This window comes from Urocitellus parryii, chromosome 5 (assembly GCF_045843805.1).
Source record: "Urocitellus parryii isolate mUroPar1 chromosome 5, mUroPar1.hap1, whole genome shotgun sequence".
NCBI classification, from domain to species: Eukaryota; Metazoa; Chordata; class Mammalia; order Rodentia; family Sciuridae; genus Urocitellus; species Urocitellus parryii.
The window spans coordinates 92,971,778-92,994,884 of NC_135535.1; positions in this window are offsets into that span (position 1 = coordinate 92,971,778).

The window sequence follows — 23,107 nt, forward strand, 5'->3', positions numbered from 1 at the left end:
AATTAAGATCAAGAACAAATAAATGGAATAGATCCAAGCTACAAAGCTTCTTCTTCTCAGCAAAAGAAACAATCAGTGAGGTGAATAGAGAGCCTACACCTTGGGAGCAAACTTTGATCACACACAAATCAGATAGCGCACTAACCTCTAGGATATAAAAAGAACCCCAAAATCTTAACACCAAAAAACAAATGACCCAATCCATAAATGGGCCAAAGATCTGAACAAACACTTCTCAGAAGTGTCAATCAACAAATATATGAAAAAATGTTCAACATCTCTAGCATTTAGATAAATACAAATCAAAACTACTCTAAGATTTCATCTCACTCCAGCCAGATTGACAACCATTATGAATAAAAACAACAATAAGTGTTGGCGAGGATATGGGGGAAAAGGCATACTAATAATACATGGCTGGTAGGACTGCAAATTGGTGCAGTCAATATGGAAAGCAATATGGATAATCCTTGAAAAACTGGGAATGAAACCACCATTTGACCCAGCTATCCCACTCCTTAGTCTATACCCAAAGGATTTAAAGACAACATACATCAGGGACACAGCCACATCAATGTTTATAGCAGCACAATTCACAATATCTAAACAGTGGAACCAACCTAGATACCTTTCAGTAGATGAATGGATAAAGAAAATATGATATATATATATATATAAATCCACATACATACACATACACACATACATACACATACACACATACATACACACACACAATGGAATATTGTTGAGCATTAAAGGGAATGAAATCATGTCATTTTCAAGTAAATGGATGGAGTTGGAGAATATAATGCTAAGTGAAGTTAGCCGATCCCAAAAAACCAAATGCCAAATATTTTCTCTTATTGAAGGATTCTGATTCATTTTGGGGTTGAAGAAGGGGAAAACATGGGAGGATTTGATGAACTCTAGATAGGGCAAAGAAAAGGGAGGAGAAGGGAGGGGGCCTGGGGGTAGAAAAGACAGTTAAATGAGTTGGACATCATTACCCCCAGTACATGTATGAAGACATGAATGGTGTGACTCTACTTTGTATACAACCAGAGATATTAAAAATTGTGCTCTATATGTGTAATATGAATTCTTCTGTCACATATAACAAATTAAAATTTAAAAAATAAATTTAAAAATTAATTTTAAAAAAATATTGGGAACAAGGCAAGGATGTTTACTTTTACCATTTCCCATAAACATAGTGCAGGAAGTCTTGGTCAGAACAATTATTCAAGGAAAATAAATTTTTTAAATCTAAATTGGGAGGAAAAAATAAATTTATTTCTATTCATAGAAAATGTGATTTCATGTGTAGAAAATCCTGAAGATTACACACATACACACACACACACATCTAATAAATGAAATCTGCTAAGCAGCAGAATTCAAAAGTGAAATGATTTTTATTTCTAAACACACTGAGTAATTTTTAAGCAGAAACTTAAGAGAACAGATTCATTTATACGTGCATAAGAATGAATAGAATACTTAGGAATTCATTAGAGAAGTGAGAGACTTATTCGATGGGAAAAAACATTTTCAAAAAAAAATGAAAGAAGACAAATAAATGGAAAGATATCTCATGTTTGTAGGTAGTAAGACATAGTTTTGTTAAAATGCCAAGACTACTTAAAATTATCTAAAGTTTCAAGGCATTTCTTTTCCAAATTCCAAGAAGGTTTTTTAAGAAATAAAAAAATTACATTTTGAAATTCATGACATCACAAGACTCTCCAAAGAATAAAAACAATTCTGGAATAATGGAATAAAGTTGGAGGACTACAATTTCCTTATTTCAGATTTTACTAAATAGGTTTGATAATCAGAATGATAATACTGGCATAGCGATAGGCCTACAGACTAATGAAAAATAATTCCAGAAACAAATACTCCCATAATGTGTTTACATGATTTTCAATAAAGTTGCCATGACCACTTAATGGGGAAAATATACCTATTGTTCATTCAACAAATGAAGCTGGGGAAATTGTATATCATATGCACAAGAATGATATTTACCTACATAACACTGTATTCAAAATTAACTCAAAGTGTACTAAAGACCTAAGTAAAAAATCTAAAAGTATTGAGTTCAAAAAATGAAAGAGATAAATGGTTTCACAATGTTGCTTGTGGCAACAAAAGAAAAAATAGAAGGTGGACATTATGAAACATGAATCCTTTGTATAACCAAGAAAACTTGTAATAACCAACAGTCACCTTATTGAATGAGAGAAAATATTTGCAAATTATATATATATGATGAGAGATAAGATATCCAGAATATCTTGAGAATATCTGTAACTCAATAACAAGATTCAACAACTAAACTACAATCCAAAAACATGTGTTTGACCTAAGTGAGTGATGAATATGTGACAAAATATAAGAGAGCTGTCATGTATGACAACATAGAGGAATCTGAGGGGCCTTACATTAAGTGAAATGAGCTAAGCACAAAACTATGAATACCACATGATCTCACTCTCATGCAGAACCTAAGAAATTTTATCTCATAAATGTATACATCCAAAGAAGTTATATGAATGGTCTCATTGGCACGTGAAAAGATGCTCAATATTGAGAGAAGGGGTAGAGGAAGGTGGATCAGAGCAATAGATGACATGGAGTAATAAGAAGTGAAATAAGAACAGAAACAGTACTGTCCTGTAATCATCCCTCTGCAGAAACATCAATTTGAACAGCTATCAATGCACAAAAATACCTTTGCAATATCTAAGAAAACTAACTCAGACCACACAATACAGTAAATAATAAGGAAAGATATATTGATGAGAAGAAGCAAGCACTGGACATTACTTTAGATCTTAACACTGGCCTGCCAAAGTAAAACTGAGCAATGGGCAGATCCCAGCCCCCATATCCCAGAGGCCTGAGTCCACCTACTGAACTTCTAGACCCAATCTGGTGCCTGGTTGGATGACAATGACTCAGGCTGCATGCTTCCATGGAAGATTCAATGTTTGTCCCACATCATTACCAGGCTGACATCAGTATTTCCAGACTCTGAAAAAGACTCAAAACAAGGCAGGTCTCTACAATCCTGGGTTTCTGCCTGGTCCAACACCATGCCTACTGCAGACCTTTCACATAGAATAGATTAAGTACCTACTTCTTTAAACTTGCAGATCTATGTATGTGTCCATAAGAATTGAGAATAGCCAAGGAAACATGGCATTACAAAATAGACAAAATAATATTCCAGTAACTCACCCAAATTAATAGACATGTATAAATGTCATGTCAAAAAATTCAAAGTCACTGTTTTAAGAAAGCTCAGCAAACTTCAAGAAAATGCAAAGAAATGTTTTTAAATGATTTTTAAAAATGTCCAGAATGAGAAGTCTAATAGATTAAATAATGAGTAGTAATAACAACAACAACAATAATTTTATAAAACAGAAATCCTAGAGCTGAAAGTTACAATGATAAATAAAAAATACAGAGGAGAAAAAATGAAAATTGATCAATTAGAATTTGTCAGATAGTGTCAAAAGAATAAATGTTCAAGTCCTATCAGATAAAGAAGATGATGAAAAAATAAAGGAGGACAAGGCTTACTTTAATGAAAAAAAAAGGCAGCCTCAAACTGGTCAAATGAGGAGAAGGCTGGAAATATCAGGTATAATTATGTCAGAGCTACACAATCAGATTGAGTTGAAATGAGACTATCTCAATAGTGTAGTTTTTAGTCAGCTTTTCATTGCTGTGACCAAAATACCTGACAAGAACAACTTAGAATAGAGAAAGTTTGGATAATGATGTCCATCACATTCCACCATCCTTGCTAATCCCTTGCCCCCTCCCTTTGCCTCCCACACCTCTTCCCTATCTAGAACTCATCTATTCCTCCCATGCTCCCCCTCCCTACCCCATTAAGAGTCAGCCTCCTTATATCAGAGAAAACATTCGGCATTTGTTTTTTGGGGATTGGCTAACTTTACTTAGCATTATATTCTCCAACGCCATCCATTTACCTGCAAATGCCATGATTTTATTCTCTTTTTTTGCTGAGTAAAATTCCAATGTGTATATATGCCACATTTTAAAATCCATTCATCCACTGAAGGGTATCTAGTTTGGCTCCACAGTTTAGCTATTGTGAATTGTGCTGCTATAAACATATCCAAAGCACATGTATGAAGACACAAATTGGGTGTCAACATACGTTATAGAAAAACAGAGATATGAAAAAATTTTTGTGGTATATATGTGTAATAAGAATTGTAATGCAAAAAAACAAACAAAAACAAAGTACATGTATAAAAACATGAATTGGCATGAACATACTTTATATACAAAGATGAAAAATTGTGCTCTATATGTATAATAAGAATTGTAATGCATCCCACTGTCATGTATTTTAAAAAAATAAAATCAATTAAAAAAATAGAAAAAGTTTATTTGGTTCACAGTTTCAGAGATTCAGTCCATGGTTGGCTGGATCCAAGGCAGAAACATCACAGCAGAAAAATCTGTTCAGTTTATGGCAGCCAGGAAGCAACAAGTGAGAACAAGGAACCAGGGACAAGAAAAGTCCCCAGTTACCTTTTTCCTAGCCATGCCCCACTCACTACAGTTTCTACCCAGTAGTCATCAAATGGATTAATCTACTGATGAATTTACAGCTCTCATGATTCAATCTTTTCATCTCTGAACATACCTGTATTGCCTACTAACACATGAGCTTTGGGGAAGATATAAAATAATCTAAACCATAACATAATACTTATAATACAATTATAATCAAGTTGTCATAAGTCAAAGATAAAGGAAAGAACCCAAAAGCAGCAAGGGAAAAAAATAAAATAACAAAATGAAGTTCCAATATGAACAAGCAGGAGACTTCTAAGTAGAAACATTATAGATCTGGAAAGAGTACAGTGATATATTCAAATTTTCAAATGCAAATGACTGACAACCGAGAATGCTATACCCAGTAAAAACTATTCCTCATAAATGAAGAAGAGAAAAAGTTTTATCAGACGATTGAGTTTATCTTACCAGAAATGCTAATGGAATTCTTCAAGCTTAAAGGAAAAGATACTAATGAGTAACACAAAAATATATGAAAGTATAAGAGTCACTGGTTAAAAAAAATACACAGTCAAAATAGGAATATTTCAAGACTTTAATGGTGGTACTTAAGCACTATAATTTTACTATGAAGATAAAAATGCAATTAAAAGAAGTAATGGCCACAATAATTTGTTAAGAAATGTGAAAAATAAAAGATGTCAAGTTTGACATCAAAAATTAAAAATGTAGTTTTGATTTGCATTACTCTAATTGCTAGAGATGTTGAACATTTTTTCATGTATTTGCTGCTTGATTGTATATCATCTTCTGAGAAGTGTCTGTTCAGTTCCTTGGCCCATTTATTGATTGTGCTATTTGTTTATTTGGTGTTTAGCTTTTTGAGTTCTTTATATACCCTAGAGATTAGTGCTCTATCTGATGTGCGAGTGGTAAAGATTTGCTCCCAATGTGTAGACTCTCTATTCACCTCACTGATTATTTATTTTTTTTTTGGCTGAGAAGAAGCTTTTTGGTTTGAATCAATCCCATTTATTGATTCTTGATTTTAAGTTTTATTCTGTAGGAGTCTTATTAAGGAAGTAGGAGCCTCATCTGACATGATGGAGATTTGGACCTACTAATGGCAGCTATGAAGAATACAAACAACATTAAGTGTTGGCGAGGATATGAGGAATAAGGTACACTCATACATTGCTAGTGGGACTGCATATTGGTGCAGCCAATATGGAAAGCAGTATGGAGATTCCTTGGAAAACTGGGAATGAAACCACCATTTGACACAGCCACATCATTGTTTATAGTAGCACACTTCACAATATCTAAACTGTGGAACTAACCTAAATGCCCTGCAGTAGATGAATGGATAAAGAAAATGTAGTATATACACACAATGGAATATTATTCAGCATTTAAAGAGAATAAAGTCATGGCATTTACAGATAAATGGATGAAGTTAGAAAATATAATGCTAAGTAAAGTTAGCTGATCCCAAATCAACAAATGCAGAATGTTTTCTCTGCTATAAGGAGGCTGATTCATAGTGGGGATGGGAGGGGGAGCATGGGAGGATTAGATGAATTATAGATAGGGCAAAGGCGTGGGAGGGGAAGGGAGGGGGCATAGGGGCAGAAAAGTCAGTGAATGAGATGGACATCATTACCCTAAGTACATGTATGAAGACATGAATGGTATGAATATATTTGTTTACACCAAAGATATAAAAAATTGTGCTCTATGTGTGTAATATGAACTGTAATGCATTCTGCTATCATAGATATATCATATATCTCTACTATATTTCTACATAGTAGAATAAAAAAATAAATTTAAAAAATTCAAAATGTGATGTAGGAGTGAGGTAAGACTATAGATGTTTTATTTTTGCTTTGTTTCAATCAAAGCTTAGTAATAAGATTAAACTAGCTTATTTTAGGGCACTAAGTGGTAAAGCACTTGCTCAAAATGCATAAGATCCTGGGTTCAATTCCCATCACCACATAAAATAAATAAATAAACAACAACAAAAAATGATTTTTAAAATAGCTCTTTAACTAAGAGATGCTTTATATAAACCTGCAGTAACAAAAAAAAATTGTAGTAGATATACAAAATACAAAAACCAAGGAAGCAAACAGCATTGATAAAGAAAGTCTCTTAGCCACAAAGGAAGAAAACAGGAGAGGAATGAAGAAACCAATTATCAGCTGGGCTTAGTGGCACATGCCCATATCCCAGTAGCTCAGGAGGCTGAGACTGGAGGATACAAAGTTCAAAGCCAATCTCAGCAATGATGAGGCACTTAGTAACTCAGTGAGACCCTGTCTCTAAATAAAATACAAAATGGGGCTGGTGATGTGGCTTAGTGTTTGAGTGCCCCTCAGCTCAATTCCTGGTACTAAAAAAAAAAAAAAGAAAGAAAGAGAAAAAAAAAAAGAAGAAACAAATTATCTACAAACAAACCAAAAAACAAACAAACAAACAAACAAACAAACAAACAAACCCAGAGAAGAGCTAATAAAAGCAACAATAGTAAGTTCATATCCATCAATAATGACTTTGAATGGTCAGGGTGTGATTTCTCCAATGAAAATACTGTAACTGAGCAGAATTATTTTTATAAAAGATAAACAACAACAACAAAATGACTCAATTACCCTGAAGGGGCTGACATCACCTGAAAGAGCACACTTACACTGAAAGTGGAGTAATGGAAACAATATATTCCATACAAATGGAAACCTAGAGAGAACAGGGGCTATATTTTACTGGGTAAAATAAACTTTAGTCAATAACTACAAAAAGGGATAAATAGATGCATTATGATAAAGTGGCCAACTAAGCAAAAGGGTAAGAGTTGTAAATAAATATTCACCCACCAAGTATTCTTTACATATGTATGTGCTTCACCCGTGGAAACACACAAACATTTAAAAATGCATTAATACATTTGAAGAGATAAAGTTACTGCAAAAATTATAGTAGGGACCACAACATCCCACTTTCAGCTGTTGAAAGATCTACCACACAGAAAATCAATAAGGGAAACTCCTGTTTAAACCACAAACAAATCAAATGGACCTATCACACATATATAGAGTATTCCATCAAAGAGAGTGTAGTGCACATCCTTCCAATTGCACATGAAGCATTCATCAGGATGTGCCATGTGAAAAGGCAAAACCAAGTTTAAATAAATTCAAGATGTGTGGAATCACATCAAGTATCTTTTCGGATCATGATAATAAAAAATTGAGAATCTACAATAGGAGGAACATTAAAACTTCACATATTAATGGAAATTAAATAATATGCTCTTAAATAACCAATGGGTCAATGAATAAGTAGAAATTTTAGACAATCAGAAATGGAAGTATAGCATACAAAAACCTATCAGATACAGCAAAAGCAGTTCTGGGAGGTAGGTTTATCGAAATAAACACCTACATCAAATAAGAAGCAATATCGCAAATAAAAGACCTAACATTGATGTATTAAGGAACTATAGAAAGAATAATAAGCTAAGAAAAAATGGATAGAAGAAATAATAGAGATGGGAGCAAATAGAAATAAGGACTAGAAAACCAACAGAAAATATCAGTGAAATTACGACTTAATGTTTGAAAGGATAATCAAATTCAACAACCTTTCAGTCATAATATAAAAAAAAATCAAAATAAATATAATCAAAAAGAAACAAAAATGTGATATTACAACTCATAAATTCTATTAAGAGAATTTTATGAACAATTACCAAGTAACAAGTTGGATAATATAAAATAATGGCTAAATTCCTTGATGCACACAACTATGAGGATTAAATTATGAAGAGTTTGAAAACCTGAATACACTAATAATGAATATTAAGATGGAATTTAAAGTCTCCCATCAACTTAAAGCCCACAACTGGATGGAATCACAGCTAAATTCTATCAAGCATTTAAAGAATTGATACTAAGTATTTCCAAACTATTCCAAAGAATTGAATAGGGATACTTCCAAACTCATTTCATGAGTACAGCATCACCTTGGTGACAAAGCCATAAAAGTACACCTAAGAAAAGAAAACCACAGACTGATATGCCTGAGGAAAATGCATGCAAAAATCTCAACAAGATACTAGCAAACCAAATTTAAAAACACATTAAAAAGATCATTCAACATAATTAAGTGAGATTAATTCCTGGGATGCAGGGTTATTTCAATAGAATAAATCAATAAATGTGATACATTACACTAAGAGAATGAAATTTAAAAGATACAACATGCTCATTTCAATGATGTAAGCATGGCATTTGACAAAATCCAACATCCTTTTATGATAATAAAAACAAACCACAAATTAGGTATGAAGGGACTGTACCTCACCACAATAAAGACCATAAGTAATAACATACTCAATAGAAAAATGTTAAGCTTTTTTCCCCAGTATCTAGTGTAAGACAAAGGTACCCACTCCTGCCATGTCTACCTACCTAACTACAGGAGGTCATAGAAAGATCAAATAAACAAAAGAAAAAAAGAAAATATCCAAATTAGAAAGGCAAAAGTTAAATTATCCCAGTTTTCAGGACCTGAACCTGTACACAGAAATTCCTAAAGACTCAATCAAAAAGTGGTGAGAATAAAAGAATTCAGTAATACTGCAAGTTATAAAATTAATATGCAAAATCAATAACATTTACATACTAACAGCATATTTTATGAAAGAGAAATATGAACACATTTCTATTCATAATAGCTACAAAAAATAAAAATAGCAAGAAATATAATTATGGATATGAAAAATCTCAATACTGAAAATTCTAAAACACTGATACAATAAATTCAAGAAAACACTAATATATGGAAGGATTGATAGCCCATGTTTATGATTGGGAGAATTAATATTGTTAAAATGTTCACTCTTACCCAAAGTAATCTGTAGTTTCCACCCAATCTTTATCTAAATATCAATAGTATTCCTTATAGAAATATAGAAAAAAATCATAAACTATATAGAACCAAAAAATGCCTCCAGATAACAGTGATTTTTGAGCAAAACTAAAGCTTGAAAGAATCCTAATACCCAAATTCTAAATATACCACAAAGCTTTTACAACCAAAACAGCATTATTCTGGCACAAAAATAGATAATAAGTAATAATGAAACAGAGTAAAGAACCCCAAAATTTCTCCATACAACAGCCAATGGATCAACAAAGTGCCAAGAACACAGAACAGGAAAAGCATAGCCTTCTTCATAATGGGTGTTAGATACTCACGTGTAGAATGAAATTAGACCATTGTTCACACCATAGAAAAAAACTGACTAAAAATAAATGTTACCTAAGACCCGAACTATAAAACTACTAGAAGGAAACATCTCTTTGACATTTTCTGGGCAGTAATTCCTTTAGATCTGACCCCTAGAACAATAAAAGCAAAAGCAAAAGTAGACAAAAAAAGGATTTTGTGGACTAAAAATCTTCAGCACATCAAAGAAAACAATCAATAGAGTGAAGAGACACTCTCAGAATGGGAGAAATTATTTGCAAACTAAACATCTGATGAAGGGTTAGTGTCTAAGAAATAGTATCTAAGTAAAATATCTGACAAATCCAAACAAGTTAACATAAAGGAAACAAATAATACAATTAAATAGTGTCCAAATTGTCCTGAATCGACACTTCTCAAAAGAAGACATGAAAATGGCCAACACACATAAAATTTTGAATGCTTATCATCACTAATCATCAGAGAAATGTAAATTAAAATGACAGTAAGATATTACCTCACAATTGTTAGCATGGTTATTATCAAAATGGCCACATATAATAATTGTTGGCAAAGATGTAGATTAAAGGTTACACTTATATATTGTTGGTGGGAATGTAAATTTTAGTAGAACCATTACAGAAAGCCATATGGAGTTTCCTCAAAAAATTAAAAACAAAGCCACATTATGACCCAGAAATCTCACTATTGACTAAATCTAAAAAAAAAAAAAAAGTAGGTTAAAGATATGTCTGCATGCCCATCTTTATTGCATATTATCTAAAATAGCCAAGATATGAAATCAGTATGTGCCCATCAGCATATGAGATGAACGGATAGAGAATAAAATATTAAATATTGTTCTGCCATAAAAAGAAGGAATTTCTGTTGTATGTAACAACATGGATGAACCTAAAAGACATTATGTTAGGTAAAATAAACAAGGTAAAAAAAATTACAAATACCACATGATCTCAACATGTGTAGAATCTAAAATTGTTTGTCTCATAAAAATGGAGAATATAAAGGTAGGATTCAGAAGCTGAAATATTTGTGGGTGAGGATTTTGGTTATATAAATTTTCATTTAGGAGAAATAAGTTCAAAAGATATATTATATAATATTGAATAACACAATGACTATATTGAAATACAGCAGATTCTTGAAAAATACTGAGTGTTCATATAGTATTCTCAACACAAAAATGATTACTATGAGTTAATGCATAAATTATTTAACCAGACTTAGTCATTCCATTCTACATATATATTAAAAACAATCTTTGGTCCAAGGCAATACATTTAATTTTATCTGTTCATTATTTTTTAAATGTAAATTTAATTATTAAAAAGATCCACAACATTTTTAAATATTTTTATTAGTGCATTAGTCTTACACATAATAGTGGGGTTCATTTTGACATAAGCATATATGCATGAAATAATTTTTTCTACATTTTAGGCCCCCCCAGGACTTCCTATTTCCCTCCTCTTCTCCCAATCCCTACTTCCCTTCCTCTTCTAAACTGGTTCTGACTTCTATTTATTTATTCCTTTTTAGTTGGTGTTTTGTAGATATATATATATATATAAAGGTGAAATTCAATGTGGTATATTCATCTATATACATATTATGATTTTGTCAATTTCATTCCAAAATTCCTATTTTCTCATCCCTCTTACCTCCTCCTCAATCCCCTTCCTCAACTCTTCTGATTTCTCTTCCATTTTTATGAGATTGCCCCCCCTTTTTCCCTTTATTTTTCTGTAGCTTCTGCCTCTGAGAGAAAATATTTGACCTTAGACTTTCTTAGTCTGCCTTATTTCACTTAGCATGGATGATCTCCAGTTCCTTATAATAAGCAGCAAATTCCATAATTTCAATCTTCTTAAAGGCTGAGTAAACTTTTGACACACACACACACACACACACACACACAAGCACACATATCATATATACCTCATATGTATACACACACACACACACACACACACAGATATATATGACATTTTCTTTACCAACTCATCTGTTGGTAGGCACCTTGACTGGTTCCATAACTTGCAATATGACTTCCACTGCTATAAACATCGGTATCATTTTAGTTCTTTTGGATAAATACCAAGGTGTGAGATAGATGAGTCCTGTGGTGGTCCCATTCCTAGTCTTTTGAGGAATAGCAATACTGCTTTATTGTGTAATTGTATTAATTTGTAGTACCACCAGCAATGTATGACTGTGCCTTTTTCCACAAATCCTTGCCAGCATTAATTATTTATATTCTTGATGACGGTTGCTCTAACTGGAGTGAGATGAAATCTCAATGTAGTTTGACTTGAATCCCTGATTTCTAGGGCAATTGAACATTTTTCATAAATTTTTAAACTATTTATGTTTCTCCTTTTAATAAATATCTGTTTGACTCTTTTGGACATTTACTGATTGAGTTTTGTATGTTAAGACTTTTGAGTTCTTTATATATTCTGAATATTATTCCCCTGTTGAAGGATAGCTAACAAGATCTTCTCCAGCTCTGTAGGCTCTCTCTTTATGGTTGTAATTATTTTAATTTGATACCATAATACTTAGTCAGTAAGTAGTATGGTATCAAATTAAAATAATTATTTCTTGAGTTTTAGGGATCTTTTTTTTGTAAAGAGTATATAATTTTATTTTATTTTTTTTGGTTGTTCAAAACATTAAAAATCTCATGACATATCATCTTCCATACATTTGATTCAAGTGGGTTATGAACTCCCATTTTTTACCCCAAATACAAGTTGCAGAATCACATCGGTTACACATCCACATTTTTACATAATACCATATTAATGACTGTTGTATTCTGCTACCTTTCCTATCCCCTACTATCCCCCCTCCCCTTCCCTCTCATCTTCCCTCTCTACCCCATCTGCTGTTGTTTAATTCTCTCCCCAACAAAATGAAGCTGAACCCCTTTCTCTCGCCATGCACAAAAGTTAATTCAAAATGGATCAAGGAGCTTGATATCAAATCAGAGACTCTGCACCTGATAGAAGAAAAAGTTGGCTCCGATCTACATATTGTGGGGCCGGGCTCCAAATTCCTTAATAGGACGCCCATAGCCCAAGAGTTAAATACAAGAATAAACAAATGGGACTTACTTAAACTAAAAAGTTTTTTCTCAGCAAGAGAAACAATAAGAGAGGTAAATAGGGAACCTACATCCTGGGAACAAATTTTTACTCCTCACACTTCAGATAGAGCCCTAATATCCAGAGTATACAAAGAACTCAAAAAATTAAACAATAAGATAACAAATAATCCAATAAACAAATGGGCCAAGGACCTGAACAGACACTTCTCAGAGGAGGACATACAATCAATCAATAAGTACATGAAAAAATGCTCACCATCTCTAGCAGTCAGAGAAATGCAAATCAAAACCACCCTAAGATACCATCTCACTCCAGTAAGATTGGCAGCCATTATGAAGTCAAGCAACAATAAGTGCTGGCGAGGATGTGGGGAAAGGGTACACTTGTACATTGCTGGTGGGACTGCAAATTGGTGTGGCCAATATGGAAAGCAGTATGGAGATTTCTTGGAAAGCTGGGAATGGAACCACCATTTGACCCAGCTATTGCCCTTCTCGGTCTATTCCCTGAGGACCTTAAAAGAGCACACTATAGGGATACTGCCACATCAATGATCATAGCAGCACAATTCACAATAGCTAGACTTTGGAATCAACCTAGATGCCCTTCAATAGATGAATGGATTAAAAAACTGTGGCATTTATACACAATGGAGTATTACGCAGCACTAAAAAACGACAAAATCATGGATTTGCAGGGAAATGGATGGCATTAGAGAAGATTATGCTAAGTGAAGCTAGCCAGTCCTTAAAAAACAAATGCCAAATGTCTTATTTGATATAAAGAGAGCAACTAAGATCAGAACAGGGAAGAAGAGCATGAGGAAAAGATTAACATTAAACAGAGACAAGTGGGGGGAGAGAAAGGGAGAGAGAAGGGAAACTGTATGGAAATGGAAGGAGACCCTCCATGTTACACAAAATTACATATAAGAGTTTGTGAGGGGAAAGGGAAAAAAAAAACAAGGGAGAGAATTAGGGATCTTGTTAGGGAAGTCAGTGTCTATGTCAATATGTTGAAGTGTTAATCCTATGTTTTGTAGCATTTCCAAAGTGTCTGGTCTAATTCTTAGGTCTTTAATCCTCTTTGAGTTGACTTATGTTCACAGTGACACATAACATTCCAACTTCATTCTTCTACACATGGCTATCAAATTTCCCAGAACCATTTGTTTAAAAGTCTGTCTTTTCACCAACAGATGTGTTTGACATCTTTTTCAAGGACAAAATGATTGTATTTTTGTGGGTCTGTCTCTGTCTTCTATTCTATTCCATTAGTATCTATCTATTTTTATGACAATACCATGCTGTATAATTTGACATCAGAAATTATGAAGATTCCAGCCTTTTTCTTCTTGCTCAAGATTGCTTTGTCTTTTCTGTGACTCTTAATCCTCTAAGATAACTTAAGGACTTTTTCTTCTGTGAAGATTACAATTGACATTTTTGATGGGATTGCATTGAATCCATGTAACACTTTTTGTTTTCTGGCCATTTAGACAATATTAATTCTATCTACTCAAGAACATGGGAGGGCTTTTTCTATCTTTTAAGGTCTTCAATTTCTTTCTCCTGTGTTCTGTATTTTCATTGTAGAGGTCTTGCTCCTCCTTACTTATTCCCAAGTAGTTTTATTTTCCTGTTCTTCTTTTCTTTTCTTTTTTTTAATGTTATGGTGAAACGGGTAGTTTTCTTAATTTCTTTCCTGAAAGATTCATTATTGGAATAGAGGAAAGCTATCCATTTACAAATGCTGATCATTTATCAGTTCCAGAAGTTTTCTGATGTAGTTTTGTGGTCATATAGATATAGGATCATATTGTCAGCTAGCACAGATAATTTGACTTTTTCTTTTCCTATTTGTGTCTATTAAATTTCTTTCACTTGTTTAATTGCTCTTTCTAGAGTTTTAATAAATACATTGAACAAAACTGATAATAGTAGAAATTCCTGTCTTATTTCTGATTTTAGAAAAAAATGCTTTCAGCTTTTTTTATTTTTAGTATGATAGTGGCCTTGGGTTTGTCATATAAAGCATTTTTAATAAGAGGTAAATTCCTTTTATCCCTAGTTTCTCCACAACTTTTAACATGAATGGGTGCTGTATTTTGTCAAACACATTTTCTACATCTATTGATATGATCATGTGTTTCTTGTCCTTAATTGTATTTATATGGAAATTACAGTTGTTGTTTTGCATATGTAAAATCAACTTTAGAACCCTGGGATGAAACCAAATTGATCATGGTATAATACCATCTCATTGAGTTTTTTAATGTTGTTTGCTAATATTGTATTAAAGATTTTGGCTACTATGTTCATCAGGGATATTGTTCTGAAGTTTTTCTTCCTTGTTGAGTCTATGTCTGGTTTTAGTGTCAGGGTTAAAGTTGTTTCATTCAATAAATTTTGCGATATTCTCATCCTTCAAAATTCACAGATTAATTTGAGGAGTATTGACCTTAACTCTTCTTAAAAGAACTTTTAGAACTTGGCTGTGACTCCACTTGGTACTGGTGTTTTTCTTTGAACTTTGTAATGTTTTGGACTACTAATAATTAAAAAAATAAATAAATAAATAAATAAATAAATAACATTTAATTGCTGCTTGAGTTGCATTACTTGATAATGGGTTTAGGTTTCCTATATCCTCCTGGTTCAATTTTGGTAGATCCAAAATGTCTAGAAATTTGTGAATATCTTCTCTATTTTCCAGTTTATTGTAGTATCAATTTTCAAAACAGTTCCTAATGATTGTCAGATGTGTCTGGATTGTTAGTTCCTTTTTTTAATCTCTAACTTTATTGATTTGGGACTTCTATTTCTTTTGGTTAGTTTGAGTAATGATTTATCAATCTTGTTTATCTTTTAAAAACTCAGCTCTCAGTTGCACTGATTCCTTGTATTATTCTTTAATTCTCAATTTTATTATCTTTGGCTATAATCATAATTGTTTCTTCTCTTCTACTGTTTTTGAATATTCTTCCTTTTCTAGATTTTAAGGCATAAGATTATTTTCTTGGGATCTTTCTATTTGTCAACGTAGGTACTCAATGCTATGTAAACTTTCCTCTTAGGACTCCTTAATTCTCCCAAAGATTGTGATATATCTTATCTCTGATCTCATGTGTTCCTAAGAATTTTTTAGTTTCTCCAGATATCTTCTATGATTCATTCCTCATCCAAAATGTATTACTCAAACTCTAAATGTTTCTGTTTTTATCTTATTATTAATTTCCAGCTTCTTTTTATTATTACCTGTTAGGATGCAAGGAATTACTATTTGTTTTTTCCTAAGACTTTCTTTGTGTTCTAAAATATGGACTATTATAATAGAAGTTCCATATACATTGAGGATAAAGTAAATGCAGTTTTGATGTTGTTATTTTTAGGCATACATGAGAGTAGGCTACATTTTGGCTATAATCTTAATACATACATGGAGTGCAACCCATTCAAATTTTGATCCCATTCTTGAGATTGTACATGATGTGGAGTTACAATGGTTGTATGTTCATAGATGAGCATAGAAAAATTATGTCTGATTCATTCTACTCTTTCAAATTCACATCCTCCTTCCCTTCCTGTTATTTCATTTTGAATCCAAAGAACTCCTATACTTCTTCTTAGAGAGGTTGAGTGTTCTTTCTGATATGTGGATGCTAACTCTCTCTTCTTATGAGTTAGCATCCACATATCAGAGAGAACATTCAGCCTTTGGTTTGTTGGGATAGGTTTTCTTCACTTAGCATGATATTCTCCAGTTCCATTCATTTACCTGCAAATGTCATAGTTTAATTCTTCTTTATGGCTGAGTAATATTCAGTTGTGTATACATTGCACATTTTCTTTATCCATTCATCTCTTGAAGGGCACCAAGGTTGGTCCTATAGTTTGATTATAGAGAATTGAGTTTCTATAAACATTGATGTGGTTGGCTGAATTCTGTATGCTGATCTTAATTCCTTTGTGTAAATACCAAGACATGGATAACTGAGTCAAATGATGGTTCCATTCCAAGTTTTCTAAGGAAACTCCATACTGCTTTCCAAAGTGGTTGCACCAATTTGCATTCCCACAAGCAATTTGTGAGTTGACCTTTTTCCCCACATCTTTTCCAATATTTATTGTTGCTTGTATTCTTAATAATTGCCATTCTGATTAGAGTGAGAAGGAATCTCAGTGTAGTTTGAATTTCCATTTCTCTAATTGTTAGTGATGTTGAACATTTTTTCATACATTTTTTGATTACTTACATTTCTTCTTCTGTAAAGTGCTTTTTCATTTTTTTTCCCATTTATTGATTATTTGGTTTGTTTTTGTTGTTGTTGTTGTTGTTGTCATCGTCATTGGTGTATAGGAACACAATTGAATTATGGGTGTTAATTTTATATCCCACTATGTTACTAAATTCATTTATGAGTCCATGATGCTTTTTGGTGGAGTATTTTGGGTCTTCTCAATGTAGAATCTTGTCATCAGCAAATTGGAAAATTTGGAGCACTTCTTTTTATATTTGTATCTCTTTAATTTCTTTCTTTTGTCTAATTGCTCTGGCTAGGATTCCAAGGAATATGTTGAATAGAATTGATGAAAGAGGGCATTTGTGTCTTGTTCTAGTTTTTAGAGGGAATGCTTTTTTCTCCATTTAGAATGATGTTGGCCTTGGGAACTGCATATATAGCTTTTTCAATGTGTTCCTATTATTCATAGTTTTTCTAGTGTTATGAACATGAATGGATGTTGAATTTTTTCAAATGTTTTTTTTCTACATCTATTGAGATAATCATGTGGTTATTTTCTTTAAGTCTATTGATGTAATGGATTACATTTGTTGATTTCTTCTATTTATTTATTTTTTTATATATGACAGCAGAATGCATTACAATTCTTATTATACATATAGAGCACAATTTTTCATATCTCTGGTGGTATGCATAGTATATTCACACCAATTCGTGTCTTCATACCTGTACTTTGGATAATAATGATCATCACATTCCACCATCATTAAGAAGCCCTTGCCCCCTCTCTTCCCCTCCAAACCCTCTGCCCTATCTAGAGTTTGTCTATTCCTCCAATGCTCCCTCTCCCTATTCCACTAGAAATAGTAACAAAAACAGCATGTTATTGGCACCAATGCATAATGGTAAACCAATTTTTGTAAATGTAAATGTAAAATGTAAATGTAAATGGTACAGAATAGTGGACACAGAGAATAACCCACAAAATTATAATTATCTTATATTAGACAAAGGTTCCAAATACATACATTGGAGAAAATATAGCCTCTTCAACAAATTGTATAAGGAAAACTGAAAATCCATATGCAACAAAATGAAATTAAACCCCTATCTCTCACCATGCACAAAACTCAACTCAAAATGGAACAAGGACTTAGGAATAAAATCAGAGACCCTGTGTCTAATAGAAGAAAAAGTAGGCCCTAATCTCCATCATGAGCGATTAGGCTCCAACTTCCTTAATACGACTCCTGTGGTACAAGAATTAAAATAAATAAATGGGATGGACTCAAACACTTGTTGATTTCTATGTATTTAAACAAATCCTGCATTCCTATTTGATTGTGGTGCACTATTTAATATGTTTTGTATATGATTTTCCAGAATTTTATTAAGAAATTTTGCATCTTAGTTCATCAGGGATATTGATCTGAAGTGATTTTCTATTTTATTGGTGTATAGATGTTAATGTAGTTTCTGCTTATCTTCTGTATTTCAATAGTGTCTGTGGTGATATTTCCATTTTCATCACAAATTTTAGTGATTTGCGTTTTCTCTCTCCTTTTCTCTATTAGCTTGGCTAAGGGTTGATTTTCTTTGTTTTTTTCAAAGAATCAACTTTTGTTTCATCTATTTTTTGAATTTTTTTGTTGCAATTTCATTGATTTCCACTCTGATTTTAATTATTTTCTATCTTCTACTGTTTGTAGTGTTGACTTGTTCTGCCTTTTCTAGGGCTTTGAGATTATTTAATGTGACTTTTTAAAGACTTTCTACTCTTTTGAAAGAATGCACTCAGGGTAATGAACTTTCCTCTTAGAATTGCCTTCATAGTTTCTCAGAGATTTTGATAAGTTGTGTCGTGATTCTCATTTACCGCTAAGTATTTTTTTTATTTTATCCCTCATTTTTTCTATTTGCCATTGGTTTTTCAATAGCATAGTATTTAGTCTCCAGGTGTTAAGGAAGTTTCTATTTTTTATTTTATCATTGCTTTCTAATTTCACTCTATTGTGATCTAATAGAATGCAAGGTATTATCTCTCTCTTTTTTTTATATATTTGATAAGAGCAGCTTTCTGGCCAAATATAGGGTCTGTTTTAGAAAAGGATCCATGTGCTATGAAGAAGAAAGTGAATTCAGTCCCTGATTGACCAAATATTCTATATATGTCTATTAAGTCTAAATTATTGATTGTATTCATAAGCTCTATAACTTCTTTATTTACTTTTTTTTTTTGAGGATCTATCTAGTGATGAGAGAGGAATGTTAACGTCACCCAGTATTATTCTGTTGTAGTCTATGTGATTATTGAAATTATGAAGGGTTTCATGTACAAAGGTTTTCCATTGTTTGAGGCATAAATATTTACAATTGTTATGGCTTACTGATGTATAATTTCCTTAAGCAGTATGAAATGGCCTTCTTTTCCCCTTCTGATTAGCTTTGGCTTGAAGTCCACTTTATCTGATATGAGGATAGAAACCCCTGCCCTTATGAGAACCATGTGAAAGATGTTTTTCCTATCCTTTTACCTTCCATCTATGGATGTCTTGCCTATGAGGTGAGTCTCTTGGAGGCAGTCTATTATTGGGTCTTTTATTTTATTTTTTAATCCACCTGCCAGTCTATATCTTTTGATTGATGAGCTTAGGCCATTTACATTCAATGTTATTATTGAGATATCATTTTTATTCCCTGAGATTTTGATTTAATTGTGATTTTCAGTTTGAATTAGTTTCTCCTTTGATTGACTATTCTTCTAGTGTAGTTCCTTCTTTTGCTGGTTTTAACTTTATTTTTTATTTCTTCTTCATGAAATATTTTATTGAGTATGTAAATAAATCAAAAGGAGACAAAAGCAAGGTGCAGAGGCCAAATAGCCCCTTTCCAAGCTGGTTGCTTTATTTATATCAATAGGTTACATTAAGTCACGGGCTCAGTAGTACATTATTGCTCATTGTGCCATTAGGCAGGTCAGAGTTAGCAACATTATGCTGCTTATTCTTTAGTTGCAATGTGCAATGTTAGGAGCTTTGTGTAGCTCTCAAGAAAGTCCTTTGTTTAAAGTTACCGTTATGTGGACAGGTTCAGGTACAGTGGAACTTGGTGAAATATTGTGGTTTTATAACAAAATAGTTCCTTTAGTCCCAGGAGCTATGTGCCTGAAATCAAGGTCAAGGCTGATAAGACTCTAGCAGAGAGCCTCCTCATGCAGGGCATTGCTATAGCAGCTAGGTATCATGTGTCTTTGCACAGAAACTTTCCCAGCAGCTAGGTATCCTGTGCTTTTGTACAGAAACTTTCCTATCCACCACCATGCCACAGCCATGAAGTTATCAGATATCCAATCCCAAACACAGAACCCTTATATGAGTATGTTTTGTAGAGCCAGCTTTCTAGTTGTGAATTCTTTTAACTTTCGTTTATTATTGAAGTCTTTTATTTCATTATAAATTCTGAAGCTTAATTATCCTGGATGTAGTATTCTTGGCTGTCCCCTTCACCACTACCTCACCACCCCAAGCTTGGTAGAAATTTTTCCAAGACCTCCTAGCATTTTGAGTTTTTTTTTTTTAATAGTTGTAGATGAACAGCATGCCTTGATTTTTTTGTTTATTTTTATGTGGTGCTAAGGATAAAACCCAGTGCCTCACATGTGTGAGGCAAGTGCTCTGCCACTGAGCCACACTCCCAGACCCAATACCTTCTAGCTTTGAGAGTCTGGGTTGAGAAATCAGCTGACAACAAGATTGGTTTCCCTGTAAATGTTATCTATCACTTTTCTCTGGAAGCCTTTAAAATTCTATCTTGATTCTGTATGTTAGGTGTTTCCTAATAATGCACCTTGTTGTGGGTCTGTTGTAATTTTGTAAAATCGGGGTCCTGAAAGCCACCTGTATTTGATTTTTCATTTCATTTTTAAGGCTTGGGAAATTTTCTGACATTATTTTTTAAAAGATTGTGCATTTTTTTCATTTGTATCTCTGAGCCTTCATCTATCTTGATAAATCTTAAGTTTGGTCCTTTCACATTATTACATACTTCCTGGAGGTTCTGTTTATCATCTCTTAACATCTTTCTTCCATGTTCAACTTCATCATCTAGATTATATATTTTGTCTTTATTGTCTGAAACTCTGTCTTCCAAGTGGTCTAGTCTGTTGGTGATTCTTTACAGTGAATTTTTTATTTTGTTTATTGATTAATTTATTTCAAGAATTTCTCACTGACTCTTCTTTAGGATATCTATCTCCTTGTTGAAATGATCTTGCACATCTTGTATTTTCTCTCTAAATTTATTTCTTACATCATATTTTACCTTGTAGATCTGTTTAACCATGATCTTTCTGAGTTCCATCTCTGACATTTTTTCCACTGTGGTATCAATTAAGTCTACTGTTGAAATATTTTGTTTTTTAGGATGGTTTGTACCCTTGATTTTTCATATTGTTTGTGTGTCTACCCATATATCTAGATGGAACTGATGCTGTAGAGTTTCTAACTTATTAGTTTTGGGGTGGGGGAGCCCCATGATAGGAACAATGCATGCAAACATATAGCAGTGGACTAGGTTTGTAGTTCCTATTTTGATATCTAGTGTTAATTGGTACAATATGGAGGGATAGTAGGATCAGCAATTTCCATCAGTAAAAGCAGTAAATAATCATGCATTATGTCTGGCTTAAAAATTTTTTAAAAAGATATTGTCTATGACTTCCAACTTATTAATTATTGCTGTGACATTGGTGGTGGGGTAGACATTATGTACCTAAATTAGTATTAAGAAGTGCATATGCAGGTATGAAGACACGAATTGGTGTGAATATACTATTTATACAACCAGAGATATGAAAAATTGTGCTCTATGTATATAATAAGAATGGTAATGCATTCCATTGTCATATATAAATAAAAAAATTTTCAAAAAAAAAGTGTTAAGGATATAGTTGACTATGTGGAAAGGAGAAGTGATAGGAGGATAAAAAAGTGTTTGCAATTTCAAAAGGTGAATATGGCATAACTGTGGTAACTCAGGATATTTCATTAATTTGAAAGGGGAAGAAAAATAGAATAATATAAAAGAGGAGAGAGAGTGGAATTTGGGGTCGGGTATAGAGAAAAGAGGGATAAGGAAAATAAAGTAGTGATGAGAATGGTACAAAGCAAAAATAAAATAAGCTAATCAGAAACACTAACCCTCAAAATACACAGCATGGGAAAATAACACTTTCAAAAATATAAAAGCTCCAACAACAACTACGAGAGAGAGAGAGAGAGAGAGAGAGAGAGAGAGAGAGAGAGAGAGAGAAAGGAAAAAAAGACTAGAAGTGAAAGAGAAAAAAAATACAAATATGTGTAGGAGTCCTTGAAATCAGTCAGTATACATTCAAATAAAATAAAAAACAATATACAAAACCAAAACAAAAACCATAACAGAACTACAACCATAAGAAACAAGCAACAGCAAATGTTGGTGAAATGTTAAGAAATTAAGGAGACATACTCACTAGTCTGTACAAAATAGTAACTGTATGTGTTCACAGTCTGTGCTTACCTGGTTTTCTTTTCATTTCTTCTTAAGGTATTATCTAAGCATGGAAGTATGGGCCTTGGGTTGTTCATCCTTCCTTTTTATTGTGTTTTACTCACCAGGTTGACCCTTGGGGTTTAAGACTTCCCACTTTCCCTTCCTAGGAGATTAGTGTGGGCTGGCTGCGCTGCAGTCCTGGGGGTGAGAAGTGGCATGCCAAGGAAGCTGGGGTGCAGGAAGACAGCAAGAAAGCTGGCCACATCCAGGGAGCAGGAGTATCATGGTCTTTCAGGTCAGAGACGGCAAAGCTGTGTGGTGGACTGGGTGGGTCTAGAGGTGAGGAAGCACATTTAGGGCAAGTTGGGGCCAG